Genomic DNA, 15453 nt, shown 5'->3' with positions numbered 1-15453 from the left:
TCTACATTTAAATCTCTCAGAGAGAAATCAACTAGGCTTAATACTGTTGGCCTTCTCAATTGATAGGTATCAGACTAATCTCCTTTAAAAAAAAAAAAAAAGATGACCTCTGAAAAACTTTAGATCTATATGATGTACAACATACTTGGTCCTTCCAAGCTTACAGTTCTAAAAAGTTACTATGAACATGTTTTATAAACAAATGAAAAATGTTTGTAACTTGGGCTGTCTCTGACAGAGACCCAAAGTAACAATGGCTTAGAAAGACTCCAAGCTATTATGGCAACTCTACTTCAAGAGGTCATTCATCCTTGACCCAGATCTTTTTTTTTTTTTTTTAAATCCTTGTTGCTCTGCCATCCTTAGAGTGCGGGCCTCTAAGAGCAAGGCCTAAGATCACATCCACATTCCCACAAGTGAGAGGGAAGAGGAGGCAATATACCTCTGCTCTTTATCAGCCTCTCTGGAAGCTGCAAAAAACACTTCAGTTTACATCCTGTGGGCCAAACTCTGCCAACATGCTATGATTCCTAGCTGCAAGGGAGGCTAAGAAATGTCCTCTTTTTTTTTTTTTTTTTTAATGGGGGTCTGTCCCCAGGGTCGCTAACCTAAAGACAATGAAGAGCCAGGTGCAGTAGTGCATACCTGTATTCCTAGTGTCTCAGAAGGCTGAGGCAGAGGGATTGCAGGTTCAAAGCCAGCCACAGCAACTTAGTAAGGTCCTAAACAGCTTAGAGAGAACCTGTCTCTAAATAAATTATTTTTTAAAATGGCTGGGAATGTGGCTCAATGGTTAAGTGGCCCCTGGGTTCAATCCCTGTACCCAAAAAAAAAAAAAAAAAGATAAATAAAGACAATGAGGAAAAGATATTCTGGGAGACAACTAGCAGTCTCCACCCCGGAATGATATTCAATTTTTTAAGATTCAGCTCCTAAAATTCTATAAATTATTTACATTTTGGTTCAGTTTTGCAAGTGAATATAAATCTGGCCTAACCTTTATGCTTAAATATTGGAAACATGTAACATCATCACAATTTTGGCTTCATGGTGCTGATATTTATTTCAGCACTGAAGAAAGTTAAAGTTAATTTTAATTTCTTCTTACTAAATTATTTTCCCAAGAATTCTAAAGCAACTCTCATATTCTTGCCATGCTTACCAACTAGCTTTCAAAAGACTACATTAAAAACTCGAATTATAAAATTTAAAAATCATTGACATATTCCCACAGCATATGGAACTATACCACCTCAAGAATTCTTTTAAATTCTCACAGTCAATTGTGCCCTTACTGCCAGAAAACTCTTGAAGTAACAAGATGTATTCACTATAGCAAGATGTGCTCCTGAATTTTGACACTTTATTCTCATATTAGTTCACAGTACTATATTTTATCATTCAAATATGAGAGGATTAAAAATAAAATAATTCACCAGCACAAAGTGAAAATAATTCACTACTGCTTGACATATGAACATTCGAAAAGCCTACCCATGAACTATCAAGCCTCCTAAATAAATATAAAGAGGAACAATCCATAAAAAGTGATCCAATTTAAAATACAGTAATTTATGGGCTGTTTTATGTTCATTCACATTTACTAAATTCAAGAGTATATTATTTCAAAGCTACTTGGCTTCTATCTTTTCTTTAAAACATGGTATTTTCCTATAGTAGCATCTTTTATCTACTTAAAAGTATGTATATTATTATGTTCAACAAATTTAACTTCCTTCTTTTAGGACTGGCTTGCCTTATGAATGGTTTTGAATGGCTAGAGCAATGACAAAAATCATCAAGCAGGATATTAGTACATAAGTTGACAGTGAAACTTGAATTTTTAAGAAATATGTTTTCTGATTATAAAACATTCTTTAAAGAAAATTTGGGAACTATTAAAAAGAAAGAAGTAGAATATCATAATAAATTACATCAAGTTGAGTCATAGATACTTAAATCATCTTTTAAAAGGGATCTTGACCAATAAGATTTTACATAGACAAGAAAACACACCCATTGATGGACACCTATTCCCAACCAAAACAAGGTGAGAACTGGAGTTGCCTGCCTGTATTAGAAAATGGAAGTCGTGTACAAAATATGTAAAACAACAGTTTTGAAGACACTGGATATCAGGGAATAATCCATGAAAAATAAGAATCACATGAGGTGAACTCTAAGAAATGGGAAACATTGCATGAACCCTCTGACTGCCCTAGCTTCCAGATCATGGCCCACACTCTTCAATCAAGGAGAAGGATTTGGGAAACAAGGGGGTCAAGACAGAGTCCTGGAGGAAGGAGAGCTAAACACAGAGATCTCTGGAAATTTGCAGATTATTCTCTTTAGATATTGGGCATAGTACTGATTGGCACATTCATGTGAGGACATAGTCAAGGTCAGGGAAAGAACCACCTGAAAGGACTAAAAGACAGTATACCTAGCACTCACACAAGACTGAGAATTGTGCCTATTCCCGTCAACCACAAAAGGAAACCTCATGCTTCATGGAGTGTTGAGTACAGTGCTCAGAAACTAATCTTGAAAGTAAGACCTGAAAGGATCAAATTGTTTTCAAGTCATTAACTTCATCCCATAAAAAAGTTCTCAAGAAAAATTATCTAAATGTACAAAAGTAGAAAAATATCCAGCAACCTATAATAAATATCATAATAAATTACATCAAACTGAGTTGAAATCATAATGTCTGGCATCAATAATTAGTAAGCTTGCAAAGAAGAAGGCAAAATAACCTCTATAAGGAGAACAATCAACCAAACAAAATTGATCAAGAACTGGAAAAGACATTAGAATTTGCAAATAAGGTCATTAAAATAGTTATTATAAATCTAGCCCACATGTTTAAAAATGTAAATTCAGACACTGAGTAGTTTTAAAACAACCAAATCAAACTTCAAGAGATGAACATACAATGTTGAGGAACAACAAAGTATATGTGATTACTGGCAATGATCTAGAAAATCCAGGAATAGGAATTATCCAAAATAAATCACATAGAGGAAAAGGATTAAGAGCTAAACAGAGCATCAGTGAGCTTAATATATATTTAACCTGAGTCCCTAAGGGAGAAGACAAAGAGGAGGGAAACCTAAAAAAAAAAAAAAAAAAAAAAAAATGGAGGATAACTAAAAAAACCTTTGTTCAAATTTACTATTACCTAGAAACCCACAGTTCCAAGAAGCATTTATGAACCCAAAGCAAAAGAAACATGAAGAAAGTTCTACCAAGACATAGCAAATCAAATTGTTCTAAGCAAATTTAAAAAAAAATTTCCAAGGGATATGTTAGATATAAAGAAGAACAAGATAAGGGTGACAACAGACTTCTAATAAAAACCAATGAAAATGAGAAAACAGTAGGGCTACATCTTTAAAGTATTAAAAGAAAAAAACAGTCTAGAATTTTATATCAAACAAAAAAATCTTAAAAAAAAAAATACATGTTTCCAGACATATACAAGCTGAAGGATTCATCAGCAACAGATTCGTGCTACAGGAAATGATGAAGGAAGTGCTTCAGGAAGAAGAAAGGTGATGCCAGATGGAAATCTGGATCTACACAACAAAGGAAGAGCTCAGAAAATGGAAACTCCAAGAATAAACACAAAAGATTATTTTGCCAGGCACAGTGATGCACACCTGTAATCCCAGTGGCAATGAGGCCGAGACAGGAGGATCATCAGTTCAAAGCCAGCCTCAGTAACTGCAAGGCACTAAATAACTCAGTGAGACCCTGTTTCTAATAACATACAAAACAGAGCTGGGGATATAGCTCAGTGATTGAGTGCATCCGAGTTCAATCCCTAGTACCCCCCCCCCCAAAAAAAGATTATTTTACTATGGAAATCTCCTTAAGAAATTATTTACTGTTATCTTGTGGGTTTTAAAACATGTAGAAGAAACAGGATAAGGGATAGGGCATAAAATTTTAATATGTTTTCAACAGTTACTTGAAAATTATAAATTCACACAGAATATTTTAGATCTGCTATACTAAAGAAATGTAAACATAGACATTATTCCAAAATCCCATTTCATTTGACCTACACTTTCCAGTTTGGCTTGGATAGGTTAGCATTATACTTTTGAAAATATAAATTCAGTTGAATTTATCGCATTTGTTTTCATAGAAAAAAGGTAGTAAGTAACTTCAAAAGGGTGGTGTTGTTAGTAACCAAGCAAGGCTAGGGCCTTTCCTGAACTTTATAAATAAGAGCAAACAACTATTGTTTCACTGTAATACAAAACTCAAATATTTATTTTAGTATAGGTAACTGTAAGAAATTAGGTCAAATAGATAAGTAGGAGATTTTAAATATATTTATAGCACAAGTAACAAAAGAAAATTCCCTGGAGCAAACTATGTTATATTCATTTATGAATATGTCAAAATGAACCCCACTATTATATATAACTACAGTGTATAGAAAACATTTTAAAAAAGAAAAAAGGAAGTTCCCTTCCTCACTTTCCCAATCTGCTAAAATTAAAAGGCCCAGTTTACAACCAATAGGGCTTTTTAGGAGAATGTTTACCAGGAAGGTTAGGGAGAGAAGATAACAAAGCAAGACTAGCTTTTCAACATTAAAATGTCAGTAAAAGATGGGCTGGGGTTGTGGCTCAGTGGTAGAGCACTCTCATAGCATGGGAGAGGTACTGGGTTCGATCCTCAGCACCACATAAAAAAATAAATAAATAAAGATATTGTGTCCATCTACAACTAAAAATATTTTTCAAAAAATTGAAAATCAGATATTTTAAAAAAAGAAGTCAGTAAAAGAAATAAAATCAAAGCACAATCGGAGATTCACAAGTACAAAATTCTATATATAGCTATTCAGTTTTCTCTGATTCGGTGAAACCTATTCAATAGCGCATCTCCCAAGTTCCCTCGGTGAATAGTCATGTGCTGAAATGAAAATGGAAATACAGTGCAGATGTATCTTTTAGGTAGACAGGGAACGATGGGCTCCAAGATGAAAATCTAGTCCAGACAAAATCGCTTTGCAAAAGGGCTAACATGTCCACAAAGTAAAGTTTACATTGTTTAGTGTGCCACACCCTGAATGGAAATACTGTTGCACAGTGGAGTTTAGGAACTACTAAGCTAGACCAAAACAGAAGAGGTCTGTCTCCATGTGGAATTCTATGCATTCAAACTCTACCATATAAGACAACTACAAAATCTTTAGTAGTAAATAGAAAATTAGTGGAAATTTCTTAAGTGTTGCTGCCTCTCGGCAGAATTTATTTGAATTTATTACAGAGTTAGCTTCTTTAACCATTACATATTACTAGATTCAGTGTTCTTATAAGAATTAAATGAGACAATATATGTGAATATGCTCAATCAAGGGTCATTACGCACATATGGCAGATTTTAATGTAAGTCTTGCTCTAGCAGACCCACCAGTTGCATTCAAAGATCTTGGTCACTGGCAAAAAGTAATACTTGCCTTTCTAAATGGGCAGTACTGATTTCATGCATTTTGACAACAGTTGTGAAACTTGTTATAGTGGGATTACATCTTATGTAAGGATTGAGTTTTAATATGCTTAAATGCTTTTGATGATATTCATTCTTCTCCTGTACCCGAAAAGGCAAAACGGCAAGATAAGCATAGAAATCAACAGGAGACAAGGAATAATCAAAGGCATTTTAAATAAAATTATAAATTTTAAATGTGTTCAAAGTACCAGCAGACTTTAGAACATAATTTCAGACATGGGCTAGCATAGCAAAAACACAGTCATGATAATGATGGTATTATTAATGAAAACAACATAAATAATCCAAGCTTAAGGGGCTTATTAGCAGGGAAAAGACTTAAAACAAATGCAAGGGAATTTGGGTCATAAAAAATGCATATGTAAAACTTATTTTGGTAAAGTGGTGAGGTCAGACCTCTAGCCTGATAAGGAAATGATGAAAAAGACAAATCAGATGTGGGGGTAAATGAAAAAATGACACAGTATCGTTTGTCATTTGGGAAAAGAATGAGAGCAACTTAATTAAATATATTGCTCTGTTTTTAAAGTAATATAACTTAATCCATCCAATAACAACAAAAACCAACAACAACATTCTTTCACCACCAAAAAAAAAATGTATTAGTATTGGCTATGTGCACAAATAAGTCTGAGAATCAAGGCATTATCATTTGAATTTATACTGCACACTCGCCTCACAAGATTATAAAATTAAACTCAAGCTCTTGGTCCCACTGACTAAATTTCCAGTACTCAAAAGTTACATGTGCCTATTGTAAAGCACAGACACAGAATATTTCCATTATTGCAAAAGTTCTACTGGACAGCACTGATCTCCACGAGTGTTACAAGTGCCTCGTGTATGACAGATGAGATCTAAAAGAACACACACTCCCACACACAGACACACAGAAAGCCAATAAATCAGGCAAGCCTTTATTCAGAACATTTCCTGAGCATTTCTTGTGTTAGTTACTGTATTAGGCATTCAGAGACCACAAATTAAAATAAAATAATCCCTGCCCTCAAGGAGCTCACAGGGTAATAGGAAATAAAAACATAAGTAATTGGTCAATCAGAAAACACTTGTTGGTCACCAATAGTAGGACACGTACTTTACAGTGTGAAAAAAAAAATAAAAGCAGTGGGTATGTTCTCTCTGACCCTGAAGAATGTCCAGTCTAGTTAATGACATACAATGTAGACTCTGATGTAAAATGTTTTGATGGACAAATTAAGACTTGAAACTCTGTGCTTCAAACTGAGATACAAGTTTGATGAGTAATTTGTTTTTCATTCTGCATTTCCATTGGAATTATAATCTAAAAAGATAATATAAATTTATTCTAATTAATTTGTAAATAACAGTAGTTTTAAAACTACTATTAACCAAATTTTCATTTCATTGTTTGCTGCTGCGTTTTCAATTGTGTGCGTACTAGATAAAGGCCAAATAATACAGAGTTTGGTAAATAAACTGGCTAGAGAAAAGGTGAGGATGAATTAGTCATTATAGAACACACGGTAATATAGCATCCAAAAGTATAGGCTTCCTGCACTGTACTGGTTAAAATCATCATCATCTCTGTGTATTTTCTACACAATCTGTTCTTCATTCCACCAATCTCTGAATATGGCTTAAGCATTTGATTTAGAATTCAATAACTCCACAATGCTAATCACATTTTCAAGAGAACAAAAAAAAAAATGCTATAGAGCTCTCAGTTGATAATCTCATTAAAACTGACATTTGAGGATTATTTTCCAGCAGAATTATGATCAAGTATGAACAAGAAAACAAAGCCTTCAAGTAAATATCGCTTGTTTGTTTGTTTTTAATCTGTTCAAAGGATATTTTCCACATTTATATTGATATAAGACATAGATAAAGAACAAAATCTGAGGTTACATCTTTATGCTCTCAAAGTCAATTCTGGCAATGTAATTTCAACAAACAACATCATTTGTCACATTATTCAATCCTGCTTCTTTTAATTTCATCAGTTCTTTTGTTCACATTCAATAACTATTTGCTGGTTTGGGTTTAAATAATTTATAAAATCTATAAACAAAAGGACTTACATTTATGATCCTACAAACTTAAGTAAAGCATTCAATAAAAATCAGTTCACACTGTACAGACCAGGAGTCTTAGCCAAAATCAGCCCATTATTCCTGTGGACAGGGTACCTACTAGCAAACCAAACCTTCTGTGCCCTCCTTTCCATCTAGGCATGAAGGACCATGGTTCTCTTGTGGAACAGAGTAACTGCAAAGAGATCACAAATTCATTTGTGAATCATTCTGTATATCAACTAATATATTTCAGAAGTAGAAAAATGCTGTGCTTAGTAATGAAGTGCAAATTCCTTTAAAGACTTTACTCATCCAGTAGCTTTTTTAAATAGTGGATTTTCTTAATTAACACTAGAATTCGATTTCGAAGCCTGTGAGAACCACAGCCCTCATCCTAAATACTGCAGGAATTCAGAAAAGGGTTAGAACACAGTGAGCTGCAGTAACCAGAGAAGCATCGCAAAAGAGATGGGTCATGCAAAAGAGATGGGTCATATGCTGGGCCCAGAGGAAAAGCATAGCAGAGAAAGCATAGCTTCCTAATAGGTACACACCCAAATAAAACCCCAGAGGAATGAAAGTCTGATCTGGCTACAAGATGACCACTGAGAGTTCTGGACTCAGTAGGTTCATAAAAGCACTGAGAATGAAGGGCTGAAAGATATCTATGTTTTTCAGTATTCTTTCAATTAAAGGGCAGAAACTCAGTTATGTAGAGTTTATTGCTTGAAAAATATAATCCTAGAAAAATTACTGGTAGAACTGGCCTGGAGGATGCACGGATGCAGGAACTAAATAACTATTTGTTTATTCTCATTCTTTCTCTTGCTCTCTTTTATTTACATGTTGATTTATTTTCTCAGGCAGGCTGTTCTTCCCATTTATCTAAAATCTAAGCCACTTGCTAGCTCCAAATTTAGAACTGAGATCCTTAGAGATTTATGGGGTGCAAGACAGAGAATAGCAAAAGTTAAAAATGTAAAAGTCATAAAGAGAGGCTAGGTCCAGACTATGAAAGAACTGGTGTACACCAAGGAGTTTGATCACTTAAAGAGTCAAATCTGGCATAAGTTAGTTTAGGAAATCTAAAACTTATATGAAGGAATTAAGTTTTATTTCTAGATTTCCTGAGTTTCTGTGTGCTCAGGAATAGGTTTCTACACCTGGTACTTTTCTAGAAGGGTGGACACCTGGATCCAGATGGGATAATCATGAAACTCCATCTATCTGGCCACCATGGAGTGGTCCAAGGTATGCACCTGACCTAACACAATCCAATCTGAGTGCTTCCTTGGGGTGTTCAGTTTAAAATGTTTACATTTGAACTAATATTAAAGGCTTCTGCATACTGTGTTGAAATGCTGAGTACAACTCAATAAAATTAACAGAAAAATAGGTGAGCCTTCATGGGTCCCACACTGAGCTTGTATTTTACAGAAGAACAGCAAGGGGATCTGGGTGGATGATTCTGATCAATGGAATGAGATCCATTTAAAGAAGAGATTTTAAGTACATAAAATAGAAGAAAAAAGTAGAATATCTATGAATAGAATTCAGAGGCACCACAGAGTAGAAAGGGGGACCAAGTAATAGAAGAACAAAGGAAGAATTTCTCAATAGACGTTTCAAGTAGATCAAAACAGTGACATTTGGAAAAGCTATAGAAGGAACCCTATAGCCAAAGACGCAATGAGAATTCATAATGCTTCCTGATTTATCTTAATAGTGGAAATCTACATATAGAAGAGAAAGGAGGAACAGAGCTTTTGATTTTAACCAAAATGATAAGTTGAAATAAAAATGCACAACCTCCAGTCCCCATTCTTACTTTTAGATCTAAAAGAGACCTATGATCTGTGCTTCCTGCTGAGAAAATCAAAGAAGGCATGATACAGCACACTCGCACTCCTCTCTCTAACCCTTATCTTCCAGTATTCAGTTCTCTCAAGGTGAATGATGGACCCCCAAGAGCAACTGTAGCCGACATCCACTTCAATGTGTGAATTAACAGGCTTTCCCCCTGGAAACCTCACTTACTGCATGTGAGTATAGGATGTGTACTACAAGGCTGTGGGCTGTGGAATCAGAACTATATTCAAATCCTTATGTCACTCTAATGCAATGATCCTTGGCAAGGCATTCAAAGTCTCCATTTACCTGGGGGGGGGGTAGGAAAGAAGGGAGCAGAACTAGGGAAATATGAACCAAGCTGCCTGAGTTGAGATACAGATTGGATAAGATCATCCCTGCAAAGTGCTTAGAAAACAAGCTCTGTTCAATAGTCCCCCATGCTCCTCCATAGCATCCCATAGACTTTGGGCCAAAAACATAGTACAGCAAATGTGCAGTTATCCTAAATCTGTTCTCTCCCTACAAGAGAAGACCATGCTATGGGACTCCAAATCACAGAGCTAGCTGGTTCCCTGCAAGGATTGGTGGAACTGATCCCTTAAAATCTTTTACATGTGAATATATTAGAGACAAACTGAGTCAATTTCTAGACTAGCTTATGTGCCAGTGACTCATCTTTTAAAAGGCTCACCACCACTCCAAATGGGGCTTCACTACTATCATTCTCCTAAATCCCAGAAGAGCTTTCTTTCCAAGGACTTGTACAACTCAAGCCACTTACAATTCAATCCCACCTTTAGATGGTTGTCATGTCTATACTGCTCAAAACCCCAAACATTCCATTAAGTAATCATTTGTTCACATTTACTCTTCTTCTTTTCCTCAGCAATGGGTACTTGTCATTCTTTTTGGTCCTGAGAACTGATAATAAATATAAATATATATAATATTTTATATTATGTAAATATTTTATATATGTATAATAATTATGGTGTGCTGGCAGCAGAAGCAACAGTACCTCATAGGATCAGCAGAGCAATTTTGAGCCTTGTTTCTGATTGAGTGGCTTCTTAGCCAAGTCTGTTCACTATTCCAGAAATTCTATGAGCCATTCAATATGGTAGACACATCCCAAGGTGATCTCCAATGAGTGATACCCTTGTACAGTCCCTTCCCCTTAAGATCAGATAGAACACATGACTTGCTTCTGACCAACAGAATATAGCAAAGGTGAATTTATTCCCATTATCATGTTATATTGCATTGTATAAGACTCTGTCTTATCTGAGTGGAACAAAAGATACTTTGAAAAAGTAAGCTGTCATATTACAAGGTGCCTGTAAGAAGATTAGTTGGCAAAGAACAATAGGCAGTTTGCAATAGCTGAAAAGTAGCCTCTCTCTGATAGCCAGAAAGAAAATGGAGATCTCAGTCCTCTGACCCAAGGAGATAAGTGCTGTTAACAATACCATGGAGCCTGGAAGCAGATGTTCACCAGTTGAGCCTCTGATAAGACTGCAGGCCTGACCAATACCCTATGACACTCCTAAGCAGAGACCTGTTGAATCATGATGAGACTCCTCAGCAGAAGACCTAGTTGAGTCATGTGTGAACTCCTCAGTAATCAAACTGAGATAATAGATATGTGTTAAGTTTCTAAATTTGTTGTGATGTGTTATACAGCAATACAAAATGAAAACAATCAACATCCCCTAAAAAAAAATTGTATTTGGTGCTTAAATTCACTCATATTAGTTTTCATGAATTGCTACTAAATACCTCTAGTGACACATAGTTTATCCAAATCTTATCCTTCTTTCAAATTCCACTCATTGCTATTTCACTTGAGCAGCACCAGTCCATACCCATCTCCCTCCTATCATGGGAAGAAAGTACCATAACCAGCAGCCACAACTCTCCTGTGTCTTATCAGCATCACACCACACTTTCCCTGTTGCAGAAAAGAATAGCTTTCCTCCCTTTGAAGCTCTAAACTGAATTTATTATAGTAAACAGTAAACCACGCCTGAATAGTCCATATTTTTCTGTAATTCACACTGAATATGATTTAGATGAGCTCCTATAAAGTATACACTTAGAGAAAGAGACGGTAAAAAATATATTATCTTAATAGAGTAAAAAGCGCCTGGTACTGTCTGCTTATTCAAAAAACTAAAAATGTTTTCAACAAATATGTGTGAGCTTACATAAGATTACATATTACCATTTTCTGTGAAATTGCAATGCTTTCTTCTGCATCCTGGATAATACGCTCCACTTCTGACTCTAACAATACAATACCAAAAGTCTATCACCTTAGCTGTTACAAATCATGTGGGCAATTATCCTGAAAAATTCTGTTTGAAATTTGAAAGCAAAGGGATTTGGTGGGCTGAAGAAAAAGAAGAACAAGGTACTGTCCATTTTCATTTTCCTTAAGTCTGTTTATAAAGACACTAGCATATAGACAAAAATGACTAGAATATTCCATAAACCTTTTTTTTACCTTGATGACTGTAAGTTTAGCCAAAGAATCAGAGCTAATAAAAGAGTTTCCTGACCCTTACGATATGATCCCTGACCAATAGAGGTTGGCTTTGGAGTGGACATTCCTCTGTCAAAACTCTTTCCTCTTAAAAATCAGGTTCTGATCTCTCTCGTTGGTGATGCTGATGATCTTAAGTTTGACAAGTGTGCTGACAAACACCAAAGGCTGCACTGATGAATAAAGGGGCATATCAGGTGAGACCAAAGAGGGCAGGGCAGTGTGCAGGCTATGGACTGACTGCAAGAATGAATCCTCCTCAGAGGAGCATGTCTTAGCACTTCCAACAGGTTTCCTCCATCAGCAGGCAAAAGCAAGGACCCATTTCCTTATGATTATGTTAACTGATATGGAATGCAAGTTGCACATCTATAGAGATGAGCACGTTACAAATACAATGAAAATTTACGAAATCATCATAAGAGAGCCACGGGAGCAACTTGTTTTTGTGGTTAGGAAACAAATACACGTTATCCTCGGTTTTACACTTCTTCACTTGCGTATAATTTGGAATCTATCAGTGTACCTGCTGTCTTCTTCCTAAAATGAGAATAATATGTCATCCTACTGGTCTCTCAAATGTTTTGAGAAATTATAAAAAAAATGTAAAAGTTATAAAAACAAGCTGAAAAGAGTTGTATGTGTCTGTGATGTGTGCAATAAAAATTAAATATGATGTCTTTATTGAAAGGAAAGGGCTTCAAGCAATAAAGCCCCCACTAACTGAAACGTTAATGTAAACTACATTTTAAAACAAACAAAAAAATCAATTGAAGTAAAAATAAAAAGCCACATTTGGATGCAATAACAAAAAATGTCCATAACTACAATATTTCACTAATGAGAAGGTACAGATGCTACATACAGAAGGATTTTATGATGTCCATATGCTTCTCGAATGACTCTCCTTGTTAGCTATTTCTCCATATCTCTATTTAAGAATAACCTACACCTTCCCCCACTGAGCGGGTGTAAATTATAATATAACACATTGTAATATTTAAACAAATTCAAAAAAGTTATTCTAATAAAAAGAAATAAAAGCTGCATAAACCTAAAAAAAACCTAAGATAAGGGCATTAATACAAATCTAAATTATGGCTATCATTTAAGCTATTGAATATGTTTGCACCTAAGTAGTTGGCCTTAAGATTTAAAAATCTTTGAAACCTCAAATAGTAGTTGGTCCATGGCTCAAATATAAATATCATTAAATATACAGTGACAAAACTATAAAGCTGCTCTTTATACTATAATAATGGGCACAGTTTGGTCACAGAACAATCATAAAAACTATAACATATGTAAAATTAACTTCTACTTTCAGAAGGGCTACCATTATTTTTACAGAAGTTGGCAGTTTGTTATGCCAAACAGTCTCTAGCCAGAGTGCTAGTCTGACTTTTCAATAAAGGCCAGTCCAGCACACTCATCTACAAAGGGAGAGAAAAAGGAAGAATGAGGTAAAAAAAAAAAAAATCTGTCTTCTATCTATAAACTGCTACTTAATTTAAAACTCTTAACTTCCTTCTGCACAACCTTCTGTGCATCTAACCGTGTCCATTCTGTAGTGAAGACTATCAATTCAGGAGCAAAGCTGGGAAAGCATCTCTCTCCCTCTAGCTGGCAGCCTATCAAAGGTCAGACTCAGGATTCCCACTGTACATGCACCTGTTTTGTAGCTGAAACATATATGAAAACATTAGCTTTTTCCCCCACACAGAAAATGATACATTCTCAGGAAATAATGCTCATCTTGAAATTTGCCCCAAACAAAATAGATGGGAATAAATTAAAAACAAGTTTTACAACTATTTTTATTTCAGAAATATAATATTCTTATTAAGCATTTCAAATATGAATGGTTTCCAGAAGGCACATCAATGATTTGATGTTTGAGGAATTGGTCCAAATGGGAACAGTGTTTTAAAGGGATAAGGAATACTAATTGTCTGTGGTAAAAGGCAAATATATAACAACAAATTTTCAGTTGCAATAATTTCCATAATAAATATCAAAAGAACCAAAGAGTAGTTTTTAAAAGGATCTTTTCCAAATATGATTTTTACATTGTCCTCATTTATTAACTGCAACTTATTCTGTGCTGTTATTCATTACAGGATTAAAAAGATTTCTGGGACATCAGAAAATAACATCCAGACCTTTTCAAATGTCAAAAGGTTTTCATTCCAAAGATTTTAAGTTGTTTTCTTCTTCAATATAGATTTTTACATACTCACTCCCTTTTTCTGGATTTCAATAATGCCTGCAAGATTCAAAAACATGATTGTGCTCTGAATACTTTTATTCCTAAATCTTTCTGAGACATCTCTATATACCAAGAGTGTTTAGTCTTATAACGTTGTTATACCCTTTGGGGGAGGGGGGGAACTCTTCACTTTCTGGTTAAAAAAAAAAGTTAAACTTTGTAAGCCCTTCTTATCTCACTTCCGTATTTTACACACACATAAACACACACAATATTCGTGTGTAATGGGATGTATGTATAACATTATATATCCTACTTTCCGCAGATTTCAAAATGCTATAGTTACTCTCGAAGTTCCTTTTTGAAGAGTACACATCTTCCTGGCAGGGAAAAAAACAAACATAACAGATCTTCCTGAAATTACAGCATATGAGACTCACTAGAGAATTTTCCAAGTCCACATCACCTGAACCGCATCCTCAGCTCCCCGCAGCAAGCCACCTCTTCTGATAACCGAGCCTGGGATCCGGAGGGCAGCTTGGTCCCACTGTATCACACACAGACACACAGGCCTCTGACACCAGCACTTCTCACTGCGGACAAGTGGGCGATGGCCTCAAAACCAAAGCTGCCTGCTGGGCGATCGGGGAACGCCCCCTGTCCTCTGCTCCCTCATTCCCCACTGCGATATCCCGGTGGCGTTTAATCAATCAGTTTACCTTAATAAGCTTTCAAGATTCATCACTCTCCTCCCACTAGCCTAGGACCAGCTTAATCTCCCATCCTTCAGACCCGTGAACTTTTCTTAAAACCCAGCGTTGGGATGTACAGACTTGGAACCGAAGTCCCCCACGAAACATCATAGGTACCCCACTAAGTATTGCGCCCCTCAAGCAACATGTTGGCAGTACAAACTTTTCATTCATAGCTCCGATGCAACACGAACTGGGTGTGTGTTTGGGGGCAGGGGAGAATCATGCTACCGACCCTTCGCCTCCGTTTGACTAGCCAAATGTCACGCCGTTCATCAAAGGATCATCTAGCACCCAACTTCTGACAAAGGTACCTTAAACCCACCAACCTCTGCCTGCGAGATGCAAGGCAAGTGATATCGGCGGAGTCCGTACTGAAATGCTGTTAACCTGGGGAACCCCGGCAGGGAATACAGCGGCGCATCCGGAGGACCCGTGGCCCCCAATTCCCAGGGCTTTCCCGGAGCAGCAGCCGGGAACTGGGCTGTGGAGCCACTCACCTCCGCC

General features: G+C 36.0%; 1 protein-coding gene across 1 annotated transcript in view; it reads right to left on the bottom strand.

Moving 5' to 3' along the window:
- Hdac9 (histone deacetylase 9) overlaps positions 1 to 14654 on the bottom strand; it is an 863294-nt gene extending 848640 nt beyond the window's left edge. Inside the window, exon 1 of the mRNA XM_048799672.1 lies at positions 14635 to 14654. The gene's annotated coding sequence lies outside the window, so the exon portion shown is untranslated. The remainder of the gene's footprint in view (positions 1 to 14634) is intronic.
- Positions 14655 to 15453: the final 799 nt, after the last annotated feature.

Source organism: Marmota marmota, unplaced genomic scaffold (assembly GCF_001458135.2).
Source record: "Marmota marmota marmota unplaced genomic scaffold, marMar, whole genome shotgun sequence".
Classification (NCBI taxonomy): Eukaryota; Metazoa; Chordata; class Mammalia; order Rodentia; family Sciuridae; genus Marmota; species Marmota marmota.
This window is presented reverse-complemented; position numbering and strand designations above follow the sequence as displayed.